Source organism: Lissotriton helveticus, chromosome 3_1, assembly GCF_964261635.1.
Source record: "Lissotriton helveticus chromosome 3_1, aLisHel1.1, whole genome shotgun sequence".
Taxonomy (NCBI): domain Eukaryota; kingdom Metazoa; phylum Chordata; class Amphibia; order Caudata; family Salamandridae; genus Lissotriton; species Lissotriton helveticus.
In genome coordinates, this window is record NC_136061.1 from 792,942,649 (window position 1) to 792,965,699 (window position 23,051).

Below are 23,051 nucleotides of genomic sequence, written 5' to 3' on the forward strand. Positions count from 1 at the left end.
GTATTTACCGAATCGGTAAATACCGAATTTCTCCGATTCGGTATTCCAGCACATCTGGAATACCTACATACCCACCCCTGAGATTTACCTATTCTTAATTACCGAATCGGTAAAATTCGGTAATTAAGAATCGATAAATCAATCCTACCTACATCTGGCCCTTAGTTCTTAAATTGAAATAGTTTTCCTGTTTGTTTCTATATACATATTTTCAAGCACACACATATCTGCTTTTGAAGGGTTTGTGGCAGGTCAAGGATTCACTATTATAAATCAGCACCACTAAATTCCTGCAATTTAACTTGACAAAGATATGTATATGTAAAAGAAGTCTATATGTTTGAGAACAGGTTTTATAAATTATTGAAGATGTAAGCCTGATATCCGAAATTAAGTATGCAAACCAGTAAGTGTTTTTTCACGACTGCTTTATGAACCCAGTTCACATTGCAATGCAACTGATGTACTATTCAATCACATTGCAAAATGCCCATTAGCAGAAAGCTCCATAAATACTTATCTCTTATTTTCTCACTCCGCCTATTTGGCCTATCTATCAAGGTACAGTTAACCCTTCCTAAAGCTTTCTTTGCCTGTTTGCAGTCCCACTTTGGGTTTTATATGGGTGGAGAAACAGCCAAGGGTGAATTTATATACTCGGATGTTTCCATATTCCGGGTTTGAACGGGATCCACTGATTCTCAACTGGAAAATTACGAATGGGTTGCGCAGGCAAAGTACGTATTTAACTGATATTACGCAGAATACCAACCTCCATACTTTGATATTGAACGTGATATGCTTTTTAACTGCCTAAGGTGGTGACTCGCTTACAGTTTAGTACTATAGCCTGTCCAGTGCATGCCAGGCATACATTGGTTTATATTTCAGGATTGTGGAGACTGTACTCCCCTGTATCACCTGTTCTCAAAAACCCACTATTACGGGCTGCATTTGAACCAAATTCCTGGCAAGTGTTAACCAGCCCAGGCATTTTGGCAATGGTTGATCTGTATCTGGAGAATATGTTTATGCCCTTGGATCACTTTAACTGAAAGGAGGTGACTTCTCCATTAGAAATATTTTTTCAATGTCAGACTAATACATACATTGAGAGAGTGCTTTCTTGGGTTTCAGGCTGAACCGCACATTCTTTCAGCCTTAACTCAGATTGTAGCAACTGCCAGTCCCCAAGAACAAATTACCGAATTTTACAGCATGACTGCCAAGACTAGAAAAATGACAGAGTCTGGTGTTAGCAGGCAAGGGGAAAGGGACATAGTAGTGGAAATCATGAACACAATATAGCATTGTTGTTGTATTAAAACTGGGGCAATCTTGCTTACTGGTCACCATAGATTGTTGCATTCAAATTTCTACATAGAGTGTATTTCACACCAGCAGGCCTTAATATGATTGGGCTAAAGATGGACCCAACCTTCCCCAGACGTCTTTATTCCAAAGCTGACTATTTCCACTTGACGTGTGCTCGTTGACAGATTCTAGATTATTGAGGTCGGGACTTCAGTATACTCTCTAAGATGATGTTTAGCAGTTGACTCCATCACAGCTCCTTTCCCTGCTGGACTCTGTCAAGGAAATCCCAATAGCATACCTCTTGTTCAAGAAAAGTGTGGCTATATAATTGGGCAGAGACCCTATATCCAAATTGCCAGATTGGCTTTCTGACTTAACTTATCGCAATGAAACTATAGCTGTCTACTCCTCCACCATGCCTCCCACTTCTAAGCATAAGGACAGCTGGACTCCATTAAGGAGTTATCTTTTGGAGCAACTCACACTTCTTAATGGTAACATGTACAAATTGATAGTTGGTGTGAGATAACAATGTTGAGGGGACTCTGGATGTTTTAAAGGATTGAAACAAACACCATCAAATGGATATAGTCAGAAGAACCTGCGATGTAATGCATTGCTCTATGTCCCGTTCCATGGTATTTAGCCTGGTATGACCTTGTTATGTGGAATTTTCTCCTGCTCGACAGAAATTTGTGTTTTACAGGTTTCCTAAATCAAATAACTGAAAATACATTGAAAAAAAACGCTGGCTCATTAAAATGCATGAGGCAAGATCAATTTTAAGGCTCCTGCTTATGGCTGAGAATGAATTTCCAAAGGACCACAGCCCTCCATCACTGCATTTGCATTCCTCCAATAGTTGTTTAAAATCATTCTCTTCTCGACATAGGGACAAGAAGTGTTTTCTTTGTTTTTTTTAAAGCATCCTGAGAATACATTAAGGATGTTGCCTAGTGGTCCTGGACTACTGTTTGGCCCACTCAGCCCAATGCAAGTAGTCACCATTTGCACAGCGGAAGCCATGCCATTTTGCCATGGGTACAAGTTTCACTTGGCAAGAGTCACTTCAACATTTTGTTTTGTGTTGAAATGTTTCATTGAGTTTTACAATATAATACATGTTGAGAACAAAAATAGGAAGGCAACAAGAAATTGTTAATAAATACTATAAGAATGTACGGTAGAAATGGTTACATAGCATTTCACACTGTAACATGTTGAGTCTTAATGTTTTTTCAAAGATTTACAACAACAATTGCAAGTTAAAAGTATTAATATACTGTATTGCAACTTGTAATGAACAGGTGCAACACTCATTTCAACCCCCCCCCCCCCCACCTGGTGTTTGAATGTTAGAAATGGTTCCAAGAGGCGCTTGGCAAGAGTAAACTACTTTTCGAGATCACATACTGCCTTCAGTACATTGCTACTTGTGCTTTTGAAGTCCCAAAAGCCTGTATTTTTTCAAATCTCAGAACTTGTGGCTGACAAAAAGCAGTTTGTGCTAGGGGCCTATAGTGTTGTTAGAACCGAGATAATTTCAAATGTAACTGACCTATTTTACTTGTTTGTTATTAAAGGTCAGAGGTATCATTCCCATTCGCAAACCAGGGATGCATAATTTGCACACCCACTAATTTACGAACTGCAGTTTGTACTAATAAGATGCACTGAAAATTGTCTATTCACATGAGGTCATAAAATGACCTACCTAACTATTATTACACAAGTCATGAGTTGTATTTCCTGTGATTGGCTATTAAAACAGGGAGCAAGGCTATAGGGTATTACAGATCTCTCTCCCTGCATTAGATTTCCATGACTGGACATATATTTTTTAAGCAAACTGTGTCTGTTAAAGGCACAGGTGCCTCTTGCAAAGAACTGTTTCCCATGTGGTAAGACACTGGAGGAGCAGGCAGTGGTCCTCTGGGTCACTTCCTACACCCCCTCAGGCATAAACCATGATTCATAGAGGGAAGGTGTTCCAAAGGAACACCTTCATCTTTGTTAGTTACCACCCTAACTCAGGAGTTGGCATCCACAATTGTGATCACAAATTATTGATAGATTCCTTTCTAAATCAGAAATAGGAAGGGGATTCCGCAGGCATGGCTGCAGCTATTTGCAATTTTGAAAGGAATTTAAAAATTCTACTGAGTCACAAAGATTTTTATAACTCATAAAAGAGCTTTTGTTGTCACAAATCCAGTGCCTTTGTGAATCACATGGGGTTGCAACTGCAAAAGGCCCTTGTCCGTCAAACTACTAATTCAAGAGCTTTTTTTGTTGAAAGTGAATACCTGTGTTAGAGGGAAAAATATATTTGCCATCAGCCACAAATAATCTTTGAGTTAAAAATCTTTATCCTCCGCAATTTAGCTACATTCATTATTCGGTGTGGTTTTTTCAAAAAGCATATTATTGAAAAATAGGTGAGTGGTCATTAGCTGTTCTTCTCTTTACATAAGCTTATGAAAACATTGTGTTCATTGAGTTCATAAAGTGAATGCAGTCATGCTAAATGAAATCAATGTATATATAGTTTTTTAATGACATGAACCAATGGATAATTTCCTTTACTTAATTTCTGCCCTCTGACCCCAAGACAAAGAAGTTAAAGTACCCATCTGTTGGAGCTATAAGCCATCCTCAGTTACTTTAATGCAATATTGTGGTGCAGAAACGTTTTTTCAATTGTAGTTGTTTGTAACATGGTAGGTTGTAAATACTTTTCTGTATTCCTCCCAGACTGTAAAATAAAGGGCGACCAGGTGTTGGCAGGGTAGGCCATCCTGCCAGGATAGGTGGAGCAGATCTGTTTCCTACCCTACTTACATTTCAAATGGCTGCCTCCAGCACACTCACAAAGGAACATGACACCAGACTATTGTCACTCTAGATCATTTGAAGCCTGGACAGTAGAAGTGTGGAAATTTCCTAAATCAGATGGAGGGATAGCCTAGAGGTTTCTCCCACTTCAAAGGCCAGTACCAGGTATACATATTGGCCCCTCAGACCAACACTTCCGATTACTCGTGGACCTGCAGAGGACGCTCAGAAGGACGGCCTTGTATTCCAGAAGACGGTCCTGCTGCTGGAGACCGGCTTTGCACCTCAGTGGGCTTCCCTGCTGCTCCAGAGGATTTCCAAGCTGCTTGAATCCTGCCTTGCTGTTTGAACCCAGGTCTACCGGAGTGACTCCAAGGGCTAGTTGGCTAGCCTCCTGTTCTGAGCAACAACGACAAAACAAGCTTCAACAACCTTGAACTCTGCACCTGGACCCTGCCTGAAGTGAGTCCTGCCCTCCAAGTGGTGCCAAACCAGTCCTGGACCCTTGGGAGTGGTGTTAATGGTCTCCAAACAGCCAGAACCTGAAACGTATGACCAAAGTTGCCTGAGAGCCAACAGGAGACTGGGACCTAACTGCTTGTTGATCCACCCAATGTGCATTGCTTGTCTTCCTGACTTTGCGGTGGTTCTCACCACATTCTTCTCTGCTGCAGCAAATCCTGTTTAGCTGCTCCTCTTGGAAGGGGTATCAAGCCTTATTGAGCCCTCATCAGCTACAGCCTGCACCACTGTACCACTGTACCACTGGAGGTTTATGACTTCCAAAAAAGTGACAACGTCCAAATGTAGAATTCTTCACTGTGACTTCCTCCAGCAGCTCACCACCGACAATTCCTCTTCCTCAAACACTGCTGGATACCATGCCCCATTGAACTTTACCTTCTCAGAAATTTTTCTTTGAAATGTCTTCTTAGTCTGAAGGTAAGTTGAGACCAGGTCAATCCACCTCGTGTATCCGAACCAAACTCCATCACAGTTGGCCTCAACTTTGGACTTTGCCATGGTCTCGTGCAACCAGGTGTTAGGCACTATTTTTCACTTAAAACATAACAAATTCACAGCTCTGGTTCTACTCATTGGATGTAATTTGTTTTGCTGTCAAATCATTTATTAATATTTCTCTATTTTTCTAAATTGTTTTTTTGTGTTCTATTTTCACCTGCCTTTCTGTTTGTGTGATTTATAAATACTTAACACAGTGCCTCTAAAGTAAAGCCTGACTGCTTTTGAGGCAAGCTACCAGAGGGTTAAGCAGAGGTTAATTTGGTGACTTTTGTGGTTTGCCCTTACAGAGACTGTAGCTGCTGCCTGAGAAGGTCCAACATATAAAACCCAGGTCTTCGTTATACTACTAGGCATTAAAATGGGCTTTTACACCCTAATATTTAGGCTAACTACTTTAAACTGCACAATGCATTTTAAACATTCTTTTCTGTTTGGGCTCTTTTTTGCCCCGGAAGTTGCTTTCAATATGAGCCATCTGCGTGTCTCTGTTTCCCTCCATTTTCCAGGGTAGCTATGCATTCCTACGTATAGATTCCTCTTCACCCCAATGTGCAGTTCATACTGAAGATCTTGAACATGAAACACAATTAAAATTATGGTGAATTTGAATTCCATTATCACCCACTGAGGCCAAATTCCTGTAGGCAATGCTGTCTCTTCCAGAAACATGGAGGGCAATATTGATACAACATCTGAGGTCCCTCTCACGGTCTCCCTACCACCCGTCTGATATGCTATCCTGGCTCTGCAAGCTGTCCAGGATTGCTTTTCACTATTGAGCCATTGCTGATGAGTCAGGTTTCAAGCTTTTTCATGAGTGGGATCTCTCCACCAGTTTTTGTACTACCGAAATTGAGATCTCTGTCCTCTCTGGGTTTGCCGCAGGAAATTCTCCTCTGAGATGCCTAGATTTTTACATGCCTCTCAGAGGAGTGTAGTTGGTATAGCTGGTCTTGACAATTGAAAATTGTGAAAAAGATGGGCCCCTGCCATATTTGACACTCTGCATATTGAGAAAATCCACATCAGGTTTAAAATCTATGTGCCTTTGTGATGTGATCATTGAGAGGTTTTGGAAGAGAGAAAGTTTATGTCCTTGAAATTCAATGGGAACCTTTTGTCTTGCTGAGAGTGATGAATGCTTGCTAATATGTCTGATGCCCTGGCTCTGGCCCCCAAGGTTTGTCCTACTCTATGATCTCTGATCTGTCGTTCTCCTTAGAGTCCTCAGTATCTATGATATGACAAAAGAGCTTCTGCGTGTAGTTTCGCATGTTTGGGCCCTTCGATTTATTTGGGACTCCTTCTCCATTTTTCTAAATTCTCAGTGGGAGCCTGTAAATCCATTTGTTTGAATAATTATTTGCTTTAGCATTTTGACCCCTTCCTCTCCCACTGCTCCATTGTCTTCAAAGCCCTGATGCCTATGTCTGTGAGGTCCTGCTTGACCCTTCTGTGTTACTTTGTGACGTTCTGCTGAATCCCCTGAAGATCTTCTCTGAGTGCCAAATAAAAACATTTCAGGAAGGATTTTGTGATACGTTCTGCATCCTCTGTGATTTTTGCAGGGCACATCTCGCTCCGGTGGGGAGCCCGAGACTTCTTTGGGAGCAGTGTTGGTTTTCGTTATGGCAACCTGGTCATCATGTTTCTGACATTTGCGTGCCATTTGCCCTTCCCTGTCACCATCTCGCTTCTGCTTTCTGGTTGCTATAAATAAACAGCTGGTTTACCATGTGCCCTGTGGTGTATCTGCTTCCTCAAGCCCTTACCCCTGCCAATTGTGAGTGTGGTCTTCTTTTTTTACTCTTCTTTCTTTCACTACTTCTGAGTTCTCACTTTCCCTTCTAACTTTGACCTGTTAGCAGTCCCATTTCTTTTCCCCAATGCAGATGGTGCTTTTGGCCAGGGGCAGTTATTTGTCTATTTTGGGAGATCACAAAGGACCCCGAACTTCCAGATATGACTCCTGGTGTGCCTCAATTAGTTATTCTTTTTGCATCAATTCCAGAACCCACCATCATAGGTAAACAACCTTTACAACGCAACTTTTACATCGCAGAGCCTTTACAACGCAACCATTACAACACAAACTATTACAGCGCATTGCTCTGGGGGGCGCTCTAGGATAGGGAATAGGTTAATTTACTATCCAATAACCTTCCCTAGTGTCCACGGGGACTGGAGTTGGAATAGTAAATTAAACTATTCACTATCCAGCACCCCAAAGCACTATGCGTTGTAATGGACTGCGTTGTAATACTTGCGTTGTAAAGGCATGCGATGTAAAAGCATTTGTTGTAATGTCATACATCCACCATCATACAATACAGTGGCTTTCACTACAGGAGACTTGTTAAATGTTTGTGGGGTGGCACTTACAGGCCTGACATCTCCTCTCATCTTTTAGTTAAGATAAAGCTGCTGGATAGGCTTTTTGCATGTTCTCAGAAAGCACTTGGCACAATGTGGGCCCATCATGCTACTTTCATTAGAGCCAAGCATTAGCTGGTCTGGTCCAGTTGCTGTAGTCTAGTCCTAGGTGCCTCTGGTCATTCCCCCTCAATGAGGGCCCCCAAATTGCTGCCCATTTCTCCTCTTGAAGGCTGCTCATTTCCTCCACGGCATAGGGATGGCTGGATGCTCTCCCAACTGGTTTGCTGTCTCTCCTTGTTTAGGAGGATGGGAACACACCTGTCTGCTGGTCGACATAGTGCTACAGGGGAAAGAGGAGGACCTCTCACCTATCCTCATCTGCTCAACTATGTCTAGGCCTCTCAATGTAATGGCCCTGTAACCCCACCTGTCATGAGTCACCATGCACAGCTCATAGCCTCCACTCCACCTCTTTCCTCAGGAGCCACCTGCCACGCTTCCCCTTCTGCAATCAACCCGTCTTCTTATTTGTTCGGTCTCCCACCAGCTCCACTGCCATTGTGTTTGTTCTGCAAGCTGTGAGTTTACTTCTTCGTAGTTCCCAATGTTAACTGTGGGCCTAGCCTGAACCCCCATCTTGTTTTATTGTCACTCGTATAGCTCCATGAAATGTTTTCAATCCATTACCATCTGCGCTAGCTTTAGGTAGGAATCAAATGTCCACGTTTCAGCTGCCAAGATACTTGAGTAAGGTATAACTAGCCCCAAGAGAGCACTTGTTTGGCAGAAACAGGTGGGAAGACAGAAAAAACACCCCCTACCAATAAGCCATCTTGGCCACGCCCCACTTTGTGACTTTTAAAAAGCAGAGGAGTTGATCCACCAATGCCTGTCTTGTACATTTTGTCCCAAAATTGCTATCTTGAAGGCAATCTTTGATGGAAATAAAAGTAGTGAGAAGAAATAATGCATTGTGATGTAAAATATAACTCTCTCTTCAGAGACCAAGTGCATGATAATAAAAAAAGCATTAATGCCTAATAGCTTCAGTCCAGAATTCAGCAGATTAGCCTCCCTCCCTACCTCTTGGAACCGACAGAGACCAACTGCGGAGTGCCCCAGGGCTCCTCCCTCAGCCCCATCCTCTTCAATGTCGACATGAACCACTACGCAACCATCGTCAGGAACCATAGGCTCAACATCGTCTCTAACACCGACAACACTGAGCCGGGCTGCTCATCTCCTTCATCAACAAACCCAACTTCACCAAACACAACTAACAAGAAGGGGTGAAAGCCGTCACCACCTGGATGAAAAATAGCTGCTTGAAACTCAACTTAAATCAAATAAAGCTTTATTCGATCACATACATATAATCATAAAAGTAGCAGACATGAAACTTCGAAGAAATAAATTAGTCACAATATAAAAACTACAGATCAAAAAGGGATGTAAGAACAATACATTTAAAAATATTTATACAAATAAGTTTTATAGGAAAATACCCTTCAGGGTTCAAAAGACATACTTTTCCTCAACCACACAGCTTTCTTCAAAAAACTAGAAACCCTCCAAGCCACAAGTTCATTCTCTAAATATTGCAGTCGTACGAGGGCTGGAACACCTTGTCTTAGGCCAAAAAGACTTAAAATGGGAAGTATCCAAAATGCCCTTAGTTCATTAAAGAACTTAGAGAAGAAAAGTAAATGAATGGTAGACTGTTCCGATGTAAAGTCAAACATACACCGAGGTAGTTCTCTTGACCAATCATTCATTAACAGAATAGACAAAATTCTATGGACTATTCTTAATCGAAATTTCGTTAGTAACATTTTATCATGGCTCTTGGAAACAAAATTTAAATACGGTTCCATGGCAAAGGTTGTAAGCCTTAGCTGATGATAAATGACTGTGGGTTTGGGGACTTCAACCTCTCATCTAGCAGATCCCAATATATCCAAACAGTCTTTCTTCAGAGATTTCCTTGATATTTGGGTCATTGAATTCGGTTTTAGATAAAACTCAGGATGGCCAAGGTCTTTGACAAACTGAAATATATACCTGAGCCAAGGAATTTTCAATGCTCCATCTAGCTTCATACAATCATGCTGGATATCACGATTTAATTGGGTCTGTTCACTGGCCCATATCCCGTGCCAAAGAAGTATGGGCTCAAGTTTAATTAGAACCGTAATATACGAAAGGCCCTACTCCTCGTGGCAGACAAAAGAAGACGTACCAGGTGGAACATTAAGACTATAACAAAGAAAAGAGGATGAGGGATTAGAAATAGCCCAAACCCCAGCCCCATATACCGCAGCAGAAATACACTGTGCCTTATATATATGTATGAGTTCCCTGGGGGGTTTCCTTCCTAATCTCTTAGTAAAGGTGACCAAGGCACTGGTGGACCTATTAAAAGAAAGTTTTTCTGGGTGATTGCTTGGGTCCAAGTATCATTGTAGCTAAAAAGGACACCAAGATATGAAAATGTCCTTGTGTTAGCTAACTTGCTTCCCTCCAGAATATGTCTCGACCAGTGGTGCTCCGGGACCCAGAAACGCAATTCATTGTGAAAGTCTTGGAAAGATTTATTTTTAATCCCAGGTCACCCATAAAAGCACTAAAACTGGTCAAGGCTTTTTGTAGACCATTGCCTGTGCGCGCAATGAGAACCGCATCGTCGGCATAAATGAGAGCAGGAATTCCTCTCCCACCAACTTGCGGAAAATCCGAGCCACCCTTAAGAAGTGCGTCGGCCATACCATTTATGTATAAGTTGAAAAGAAAAGGGGCGCACCCCTCTTCTAACAGAAAATCCCGAAGTGCATTGCCCATTCGTCCCGAATCTAACGCTAGCTGAGGCTCTCTCATAGAAGCGGTGCAGGAAAGCGATTAAGCCATGATCCACTCCAAGATCAACGAGTGTCTCCCATAACCTCGCATGTACAACAGAATCGAAAGCTGCTGACAAGTTAACGAAAACTAAATATAGTTTCCCATTTTTAGCTTGTGTATATTTCCTGACGATCATAGCCAGGTTAAGACTTTGTTCAAAGGTACTCAGGCCCTCCTGGAACCCATACTGCAGGTCAGATAGAACATTGCATTCAGGAGCCCAATCCTGTAACCGTTGCAAGATGACTCGACCTACCACCTTTACCATAGAACCAAGAAGGGAGATTGGTCTGTAACATACAGGGTCTTGACGATCTCCCTTCTTGAAAATTGGCACAATGATTGATTCAGACCACGTTTTAGGAAAGGTGGAACAGTCGCTGGCATTAATCAGCTGTGTTAAAAGAGGGGCCCATAGCGAAACGTTTGACTTAAACAGGTCAATTGGGACCCCATCGGGACCAGGGGCCTTGCCCCCTTTACTTCGCTCAAGGGCTAACATTGTTTCAATCAAGGTAATGTGTAGGTTGCCCTTATATGTACACGGTGACTGCGGAAGTGAATACTCATTAAAGGATGGACCATTATATAAGACAGAATAATGGCTTATCCAGTCCTTTTCTGTAATAGCCTTTTCAATGGTAGGTCTCCCATCCCCTGTCAAGGGTTTAGTTCTTAAGATTTTCCAAAAAGCCACAGAGTCCTTTTTTTGGGCGGCCTCGTGTAACTCCCCCCACGCTTCCTCCCTCAATGATCTCTTTCTGTCAGCTATTGCCTTCCTATAAATGGCTCTTGCCCTCCTGACCTCCCTTTGGGATCTTGGTTGTTTATGAAGTTCCAATTTAAGACTGGAATACGCCATAGAACAGGCGCTATTGAACCAACCAGGTGTTTTAGGGACAGAACCACATTGGATGGACAGTAACTTCTTAACCTCATTAGTTATCTCATTGAAGGAGGAAGTTATTTCTTCCGGGATTGAGGACTCACTGAGGCAGGTATCAAAGGCAGTTTTATGAGAAGAAATGAGCCACTTGGTTAATACCTCAGGATCGACATTCGACCAGCGGATGGCATATCCATTGATTCTATTCAATTCTAATAGGCCCGGCGTACTGTTAAAGTTTTAATTCCTCATGGGCCCAAAAGCTTGCAGTTGGAACTTAAGGCAAAGCGGGTAGTGATCACTCAAGACAACAGTCCCTAAATCAAAAGACAACAGACTTGAGGCAAATGTGAATGAAACCAAAATAAAATCAATAAGAGAGGATAAACCTCTTCCGTTAAAAGAAGCAGACATAGGGAGAGGAGAAGGAAAGAGGTCATTGGCGAAACCCAAATCATAATGAGACATTAAGTCATTAAGATGGTCGCCCAGCTTAGAGTGTACAAAGTGACAATTGGAGACTCCCTGATCCATCGGGTTATCACAGATTTTTGAACTCACTGGTCTACATAATGCACAATTGAAATCCCCCAAACATAAAATGGTAGTGTCAACAGTAGTCAAAGTACAAATAGCTTCCAATATCTCGGCAATATGAGAGAACTCAGCCCCCAAATTCTCTACAGGAACAATATTGTAAAAATTCACCATGAGGATTCTTTTTGAGCTTGATACAGACAATTGAACGATCTGATGGTAACAATCCCCCCTTTAAATAAAATCCTATCGATACATAATAAATTGGTTACATACATACACAAGCCTTCCTTGGGTCTAACTCCTTATCCCCTTACTGCCGGAGTATTAAGAGTCAAATAACCCTGAATGTGGACGGGTTCCAATGCCCAGGTTTCCTGAAGACAAATAATATCTGTTTTTTCTATATACCCAGCCCATACTGGATTTGTAACATTTTCACGGAGCCCAGCAATATTCCAAGAGATGACATTGATGTCAAATAAAACTTTTCTACGAATGGGCAACGCTCCAGTAATAGTTGTTTTAATTCTGGCAATGACGGATATCTCTTCTGCAATGGGGCAAAATAGTATCTAAACTGCCATAAGTTGATCCCGAGGGATGAATGGGATCTGAGTTAGAAACTTCGGGCTAAATCACCTAGTTATCAATTTGCCACTCAAAAAGTCCCATCACGGGAGTTATATCTGGTGTCCACCGTAATATCACACTGGGTGGGGATGGAAGTGGAAGTGGATAGTCAGTCAATCGCATCTAAATTACAAAGTGGCTCATAAAAATTGCTAACTGGCAGTGAATATCCAGGATATGACAAAGGACCGTCAGGAACCCTCACACATGATTGTTGAAGTCTATCAGGCTGGTAAAAAAAAAACAAAGGTACTACATTGACCCCTTGGGACTTTAATGGCAAAAAAGCCACCCTACTAAGAATTGTGCGAACAACTAGTGGTGAAGCAAAAGAAAGAACAACGCAGTCCCCCTCCAATGATTTTACAGAGCCATCCACCCAGTCTATCCTATGGGCCATCTTAAAATTGGAAAAAAGCTCATTTGACAGGCCCATCTTCCCAAATAGAAAATGAAGAGATCTGTTGTGCAAAGTTGACCAATGCTCGAACTCCCTTGACGTAACATGGGAACATTTACTAGGACTACAGTTAGTGGATTAGCTTCTGGCAGCAAATGGAATGTGCCTGGAGCACTAAGAGCCCCCCTTGCACTTGGGCCATCCTAGGTTGATTAGCTAGCTCATTACTTAATACGGGACGATCAGAATTGAATGTGGCATATTCAGGAATCAATGACCCCTGTTGCTGGCCCTTAGTACAATTCATATGTGAAGAGACCGGCCCACCAGCAGGGACCTGCAAAAGTGTGTTCTTAGCGGGTTTTCCACTTATGGCCGGGGAGACAATAACACTAGGGGGATTTCCTGGACCTAGCGAAGACCCAGGGACTCTACGCTGATCAGTAGTGCTTGAAGGGACTATCGAGGCAGTGGATGGTACCAATGGGGGAGTTGAGCCCAGATGTGAATTTGGTAATGCGATGGCTGTACACAATTTTTCCAAAGTGATCAATCTTTTCTCCAAGTTAGTAAGTGAGTCCATCAGGGGAGACGTGGCCACCCTTACTATGGCCTCCGTTTTTAGCCAAAGAACCTTGCTTCCCGCTTCCGCCAGAACAGCTCCTACCGTCTCCGGAGCAAAATCTTGGTCCGGGGACAGTAAAGGTGAGGGCGGCTCGGAGAGATTAAGGTGACCCATACCAGTAATCTGTCTTTTGTTGGGGAGGCCAAGACTATTCACTGATTTTCTTTTCTTGCCCGGAGGTTTCATTTGGGCTGAACGTGTACTTTTGGCTTTTGAGCCCTGGTGATAACCTTTGGTCTGGCACCCTCTTTATTAGAATCAACGGAATCTTGGGATGGAACTACCATTATTGGAAGGGCAGGAACTGGAGATATAACAATAGGGGTTATAGGTGGACCTACTTCCTGAACATACGAAGAAGTTGTTGTCCCTGTTGTCCCTGTGCCCAAGGGATCATGGGAAAGCCCACGCTCCGTTAAGGCAATCTTGTGCATTAAAACTGACTCTGCTCTAATAAGGAAGGCGTCTAAGGTGCCCACCATCCCTTTCCCCGTGAGCAACATTCTTTTAGCCATAGCCATCTGTGCTACACCAAAAGAAATAATGGAGTAAGATATCTAGTCCCATCCATACAGGCAATACCCCAACAATGTCTCGAAAACGTGTCATACATCAATAGTGATATGAATAAGAGCTGTTAAGGCTCACCACTACAGTGATTTGATGACAAATGTCAGAGGGATGGCACAGCCCAGCCTCCTCCTGCCACTGACGGACACAGACGGGCCCGTCTTGGTCCGGTCTTCACCCGTTCTGTGTCCCGGTTGCGTCCCGCGTAGTGGCTGCGTCCTCACCTGAAGTAGCACTCCTGCGCCAGTAGCTCCTCCCACAGGGCGTCTGGCAGGGACCTACAACAAACTGCGCCCCGGTGAGTGTCAGGATACACAAAGGAAAAGTCTCCACTCAACTCAGAAACACGGAAGTCCTCGTCCTTGGCTCCACCCCCTCCACATCGAACAACTCCAGGTGGCCCTCCGCCCTCAGAAATCCACCCATACTGACAGCCCATGCTCTAAACCTCAACATCATTCTAAACTCATCTAATTAACCTGCCAGATCAATGCTGTATCCTCAACCTGCTCCAACACTCACCACATGCTCCGAAAGACTTTCTGATAGATCCCAACCAAATGCAGAAAAACTGTCACACATGCACTCATCAGAAGCAGACTGGACTACGGCAACGCTCTCCGTGCCAGAATCAATAAAAAACTTTTTCACAAACTCCAGACTGTCTAGAACACCACAACTAGACTGATCCTCGGCATCCCCCATCACAGCCACATCACCCAACACCTGCGAGATCTCCACAGGCTTTCAGTCAAAAGAAGAATAACCTTCAAATGCCTTACCCACGCATACAAGGACCTTCACAACACCCGCATACCTTAACAGTCAAACCTCCTTCTAAGCACCCAAAAGACACCTGCAATTAGCCCAGCTCTCTCTGGCCACCATCCCATGTATCAAATAGACTAGAACGGGAGGAAAGTCCTTCACCTACCTCGCAGCCAAAGCATGGAATACCCTATCCATCTACCTCCGGCAATCTCCCACATTGCCCCAGTTCAGGAAGGACCTCAAGACCTGGCTCTTTGGATTACCTCAGCACACAATGGAGCCTCCCGCCTCCCCCCCAGTTCCTTGAGACCATCATGGATGAGTAGTTGTGCTTTACCAAGCCCTGATTGATTAACTGATTGATTGATTGAGTCCATAGTCTAGTGAACTCTATTGTGGCAGTGTTTTCCCAATCAAGCCTACGGCGACTAGCAGCAATACTCCATTCCATGACCTAGCTAGTGATTTCTTCATTAAACCTAATTTTATCCATCCTATGTGAATTACGTTAGCTACCTTGAAGAGCTATGATAACCTTCAACCTCTTTTGCTTGATATGCAAGACCTTACATACCAATAATCCTTCTTATCTCTCCGCTCTGCTCCCGATCTCAGAAGGTCCAAGAAAACTTCAAAGTCAAAATGGTCTCAGAACTGATGTTAAATGTAAGAACTCCTTAGCCCAGAGCAGAAATGTATTCCTTTCTCTAACAAACATCAGAACCCAGCACACCATGCTTTATTTCAACAAATAGCGTAATAACACATCTATTCTGTCTCTTTCTTCATAAAGTCCTGTATACTCCCTGAACTGTCCCTCCTGAATTAAAATGATAAACTCAATCCCTACCCGAGCTGAAATCCTCTCCTCTATTTTAATTCTTGTTATTGTGCTGCAATGTTCAATGAATGAATCCTTCTCAAATGTAAAGTGCTGAAATGCACATGGGTGTTAATAAGCTATTTATGTTCACTAAATAAATACATAAAATAACTAGTCTTCTATAGAACCTTGCTTCATTGCCAGTCAGCTGTCAAAAGTGCCTAGGACCTATGTTCTATTAACATAAATTGGATTTTGACACAATTGTTATCCATACCTTTTTATTAAAAGGTTCATATCTTCTCCGTTTACCTGATATTTCTCAATTTTATTGTATTTCAATTATTACATTGTATTTGTTTTTGCTGAATTGGTTGCAGAATTGTTTGTTTTCTACCTATTATGTTTAATCTTACTCTGGTGCTGTATGAACACTTTACGCATGTTTTCTAGTTAGGATGCGTGTCACAGCAACATGGGTTTAGATAAAGGATTCATAGAGAAATCTGCTTACATTATCTAGTTACTAAATTGCTTACATTTGATGGAGCTCACCCACCGTGTTGCCCCTGCTGATCAATAAAGCTCCATACACTGTCCACTCCACCAAAGATTATTGGCATGAAAGTCCTAGTCAAGATAGATCCGGTAAGACAGACCTTTGCCGAGGTGATTCGTATTTCAGAAATTAAGGGATGTTTGAATAGAAGTAGCAAGGAGGCATCAATTTATCTCTGAACAAAACTCAAGGGGGCCTCCCTGCAAGGCACATTGAGCCCCCCCCCCCCGCTCAATCAGGAGCTCTGCAGCTAGAGTGTTGTGCTGAGGGGGCCCCCTGGAGCTGGGGGGGCCCCGCACCGTGGGGGCTGCGGGGGCCTTTGTTACGCCCCTGACATTTTAAGGTGCTATTGGGGGTATGAGAACTGAACTCTAGGAAGTGCACTGTTTGAGCAGGGTCATAGTATAGCATCCCTGCATTTTCTCAGAAGCCAAAGTTGTGAGGAAGGTCAGTGGTGCATTAAAATGAACAGTGAACCTAAAGGGGGACTGGCTCCTTAAACAGATATTGTCGAGGTAAATTCTGCCCTGGTCTGGAGGTAGGTCACCAATGTTTGAAGAACCTCTATGAAGAATTTGATGTTGAATGACGAGCCAAAAGATAGGCAATAAATTACTAAATTCTGTCTTACCATTTGATTCACAGGAATCGATGATGTCCCACCAACTTTTTAATTCAAAGTAAACATTCTAGTTGTTTAACCATTCTGACAGTAGGGTGTCCCATAGGAGGAGAATGCCTCCTGTTTTGAAGTGCCTGTCAACTGTTAACTTATTGACAGCATGTAAGTTAATTGCAGGTTTGAGATCATTGAAATTAGTAGAAGCAATTGCTCATGCGCAGACCATCTCTGCAGTTTACTAATCTACAAAAAAGTTTTCTTCTTGGGAAAGAGAAAGGGTATCAGAGAAGAGCCTTGGAAAGGAATTCCATAAAAGCATTTAAGGAACCAGAATCAATTTGATTACCCATGCCTCATTTGTCTTAGCATCCCAGTTTGGAAGGAAATAAGTCATGAAACTCTGAAACATGGAAAAAAAGTAGCAAGAAAATTAACTTGGCTTTAGATTAAGGAGTTAACATTTCTGGAGACTTTACTGGTGCGGCAGGGAGGGGGGATTGTGTTGAATGGAAGCAGAAAGTAAAGTCCCCTTGGCTATGCTTAAAGGAACTGTTTTTCATCCAGCAGCCAGAAAAATGCTCCCAAATTCTGACAGTCAAATCAAAATAATCTAGTTTATTTAAACAACTCTTTCATAGAGATTTAGGGTCTCCTTTACAAGGAACTGACATATTTGCATAGATGTGTCTGTTTCTTTGTGCCAGTGCCAAATGTCCTTGAGCCACCATGGATGCACTGTATTTACAATACAGTGCTCCATGGCGCAAGGATTAACAGATGCGTCAGAAATTCTGACGCATCTGTTGGCACAAAAGTGATGCATTGCTGGAGTTGCTCATGAAAGTGATGCAACTACAGCACTGCGCCACAACAGATAGGTGAATCCCATTCAAAAATCCCTGCGTCAGTCCTTACGTCTGGTCTTAGCAGGCTTATGGATTTCGACGCTTTGAAGGTATAGAGTGATGCAGTGAAATGTAAATTTCACTGCATCAGTACTACATGGCTGTTTGCATGGGAACGCCCACCCTGCATAAATTATACCCGACGCAGGTGTAATGTGACACAGAGCTTTACAACTTGGTGCATCTCCCTATATGTGTCATGTTGTAAATGGGCCACAATGTGGGGCATTGCTTATGCAACTGCTGCGTCACAGAAGTCACAAAAGTGATGCAACGGTGGCGCAAAATTGTCGCAATGGGCTTGTAAATCTACTCCTCAGTTCTTATTTAAGGTCCTAAAAGTGAAAATGTTTTTTAGTAGAAGTGCAATAAATGTGGTTGTAACTGAAGGGAAAAGCCCTTGCAGAAAAAATCAGCTATATTTAGATCCCTTCCAGGACTCAACAGAGATTGTTGCACTGGTATCTGCCCAAAAAAACGAATTGTGTATTGGGACTAGTGACTTGTAAACTCGGTTTCGATGAAGTGAGCGCAACGAAATTCATTTTAATTATTCATATGTTTACTTACCTGTATTTGGCCGCATTTACTTCCCCCCACCGTGCCCCTCACCTGCCCCACGTCACCACCCGTCAGCACTCCCACCACCGACCGCTACTGCTTGTGATAGTACTTTCACAGTCTCATCATTAAAGAACTGTAGCATTTTCAATATTCTGTACAACTAAGCCATAGTTGTTTCTTCTTTATCTTAAGCAACTGACAACCATTGAGAAAACCAACAGTCCTGGTTTGTTGTAGGTTTAATGTTACTTTCAGTATTATACATCTGGATGCAATGACAGAAGCAGCAAAATACTAGTCGGGTGGCATACTATGCTGAGCACAGGTTTATAGATTAGGTGTTTTAAACTACGCCCCTAATTACATAGTGCACGCCCCTTTGAGACACCCCACCCCCCAGTTTTTTTATCCAAGTTAAAACTCTTACAAAAGGCCTCCATTTCTTCAACCGGATGAGCAAGAAGAACGAGAAGAGAGCCAGATTCCTTATGAATGCCAGGGATAACAAACACTCTCTTTTGTTCATTGATGCTATTTAGATAGTCCCCGCCTTCTCACCTGGCTCATAATGACATTGCCTTGGGACCATCCAAGAAAATTCAGATTATGATAACATTTCATATTTTTAGCGATTTCAGAGCGTCTTGATCTGGCCGCTTATTATAAGATTCCATCGCCAGCCCAATGCTTGTATTTTGTATCTAGAAAAAACGGAAATGCTGATTTTAGGGGCAAAAAATGTGCAAGTTTTAGACAAAAATAAATGAAACAAAATAACACACAATAGAAAGATGCAATAGCGTGTTAAACATCAGCTTGATGATACAAATAAACACCACTAAAGGACTATGGCGCACAAGACTTCAGCATCTGAGAACAAACAGCCGACCAAACAAAGGGAATCTCCAATCATAAAAACATTCAAATGTGCAATGAGAAAAATGGAATGTATTACAAAAAAGAAACTCTCTAAAAATCTGTAGTATTTGTTTTATAGTTTCCCGGCACACTTATGATGGTGCTGCTTCCAGGAGGTTGAACTTCTGCTTGCTAATTGCCCTCACCCTCTGTTAAAAGCTATAACTCCAGTTGTTGGTAATTATCGCCATGAAGAGCCCCCTCCTGCAGGCACTAATGCTTAATTGCAGCCTGGAAATAGATTGATGTTTCAGCAAAAATGATTTACAGAGAAGCCTCCAGGTGTTTAGAGAATATCATTTTTTTTTTATTGTGCAGTGTTCCAAATACAGTTACAGTTCTGCATTTTAAATGAAGATATTCACACCTCCAATCTAACTATTTTGTCCTGTGAAGTGATGGGAAATGTATTTTAAAAATTGACAAATATAAAGTGCAATAAAAACAAACAGCAGAAACCAAAGAGCACTGCATGCCATTGGCAAGAAATCCGACTGTTCTTATGAAATTAAACCTAGTGAAGTTACATATTTAGTTTTTGTATTGAGCTTGAGACTCTGGCAATTCTTATTGGGGTCTATATAATGTCGGATTTTCGAACCTCTTTTTCTCACAACTACCTTTTCATACGTTTAAAAACTATCCGGTCTGATGGAATGGTTCACCAGAGTATGCTATTCTACATGAAAACGAATAAAGATTTGTTTTTTCGTTACCAACATCAATTGTTGTCGAAAAAATGAAGATGTTGCATGCTGCCACTGCAAGAGAATCAAGTCCAGAGGGAAGACATAGCTGAATATTATTCCGAGCTCAACAAACATGACTTTCCTTTTAAGGAAATGCCAAGAGAGGCGTGCTTTCAAAAAATGATAAACACATATAAAAATATAACAGTTTGGAAATGAAATAACATTGTTACTTGAAAGTACTAAAAACAGGATGCCTATTAAAGCAAATGTATTTCTTTTTTACCTCTTACCATGATCAAAGAGGTGTTTGAGGCGTCAGATATTCTTTTTAAAGGGAATATTTATCTCTATGCATTTACCCCAATGATTTCTGAGGCGAACTTTTTTTAGGCTTAGCTTTACGCTGAATTGAAGCAAACATTAATAGTCAGCAACACGCTCCGCCTGTTAATGTGACATGGTACATTTTAGAACACCGATCCTGCACTTCAACCCATATCTGAACTCAGCCACTTAATTGTCATTCGGATTAAACATATTGTCTGACTGACCATGCCCTCCTGTTATACCTGCCTTGTTCTAGCAATCTCTCCTTCCATTATAACTCTATGAAACTGATGTTAATGACGCTCTAATACTTCGTGTCAATAAGCCAAAAATCACACCTGTACATAGATGTGCCTATATATTATCCATACATTATTTTGCTACTATCGACTTTCTACTGTCACTTATGAATCACAATTATATATCACTATATTGAACTTCCATTCCTCATGATATGTGGTTTTTGCCTTTAAATGTACACATTTTATTTTCTTACAATTCACAACATTCTACATTCCCTCTGAAGCATTTCCAAAATGTATTAGAGAGATGTGAGTAGAATATATGGCACAGGAAATGTGCTTATTCCTCCATTCAAACACTAAGGGCCTGATTTAGAGTTTGGTAGAAAGACAGTAGTCCCTCTGTCTTGAAGGGCCTGATTTGTCCATCAGGCTGAGGGAATTCCATTTACAGTATTTAGAGTTTGGGCTGAAGGATCGCCGTTTGTCATGAGGAAAGATGATCCATCAGCTAATCCTGAGTCCTCCATATTTGGTTTTACAGTACACCATTGACGGATACAACTCCATCAACCTTGCTATAGCAAACATCTGTTTGCCATATTTACAGATGTCCGCCATCAGAGTGGGATGGGGTCCCTCTTGACAGAGGGCAGAAAAAGAAGACAGGGTTTCTGATGACGGATGCTTCCATCATATTGACAGACGTTTCTGTCAAACCACACCTGCTCAAAATCGACTTATCAAAACAACTGCACCTCACACTACAAAAACACTCCTTAAACTACAAAAACAATGTATTATCCACAATACGAAGCATCAGTGCCAGACCTACATCAACTTCTTTTTTCAAAATGTCTGGAAGAAGACAACCCAATTTCTATGAAAAGTAGTTAACTGTTTTGGTGGATGAGATAGTTAGGGTTGAGCCCCAGTTGGTTAGAGGCCTAGTTCAGACAACAACCATGAAATAAAAAAGGAAAAGATGGGACAGAATTGGGGATAATGATCAATGCTGCCTCAAAAACCAGATGCCCACAGTAGGACAAACACAAGCAGTGAATGATCTGTGAGTAGAGTAAATCTTTCACTTCCAGGGCACACAGAGATGCCCTGGCAACTTTTGGTGGTCTCAGGCCTCTCAACCTCATCTCCTGGGAGGAAAGGTGTTGTCCATACTCTACACCGAAGGCATTGTGTGAATTCCAGGTAGAATGGAGTTGATAATTACAAATATCTAGAACTAACAAATGCATCCTGTATGCACTCTGGCACCCCTATTTTCTAAAACAAATGTCTCCACTAATGGCAACCTAATAACACATCTTTCACACAAGATGTCTGTCACAAGAAAATAAATACCCTGAATTGTCTCTATCAACCATTTCATCACTATATTACACCATTTTCCTTAACACACCTCATATTGGAGGGGGGCATGGCCAGCCGAGGAAAGACGGTGGATGGGTTTTAGGATCACTCCATCTCAAGACCTCAAGAACCATTGTAGTGTAGTCCCAAAACGTACCCTGTCATGCAGGACCTACGACGATTACGGATAACATATACTGTGGGTCTGGTGTAAGCATGGGCGGATTTTACGAATTGGCAATCCGCGAACTTGCGTATTTACGGATTTGCAATCCGCAAAATCCGCGAACTCTCGCGATTTTATTTTTTTTTTAATGTTTGCAAGGATTTCTGCCAGTTCGCGAGGGTTCTGTACCAGTTCGCAATTGCGAACTTACCTGTCGGCTCGCAACGGCCGCGACTATGTTGTTTCTACATCTGGTTCATCATCACAGGTTCACAGCACCCTCTGTTTCACCACTGCCACCCTCTGGTACACCCATGCCACCCTCTGGTACATCACTGCCACCCTCTGGTTGGTTTATCACTGTAGATTATGGGGGTGAAAAAAAGCAAGCACACCTGCCCTGCTTCAACTGACATGAATTAATTTGGGGTTGATTAATGTGTCACTGAATTTAAACTTCCAGTCTGGCTGGCACCTGCTTCCTTATCTGTAATTTGCTGAATTCTGAAGGGGCCCCTCAGGAAGCACTACAGGGAATGGTTACTAATGATAAGATTGAACTTTTGCACCTGCTGAGTGCTTTCAGTATTGTCTGTAATTGCTTTCTGTTGCAGTGTAATTTTTTTAACAGGACCTTTGTTGTATACTTGTAGCTATTCTCTGAGCCTGCTGTGAGGGTCAGAGCAGGGTCATAGAATAGTTGCAAGTAGGCAAATGAACTCTGAAGCGGCCCCTCAGGAAGCACTACAGGGAATGGTTACTAATGATAAGATTGAACTTTTGCACCTGCTGAGTGCTTTCAGTATTGCAAAAATCCAAATATCCAGCAGCATCCACAAAGGTAATCCTTCCAGGTCAAGATCCAAATCAAAGTGACCAGCACATGAAGAAAGCACTGGGAGGAGCCTGGTGGACAGGAACAGGAAGTTGGAGACTGTGGGGCACTTCCTTCCTCCCACCCCCACCCCCAAAATGGACTCCTTGCAAA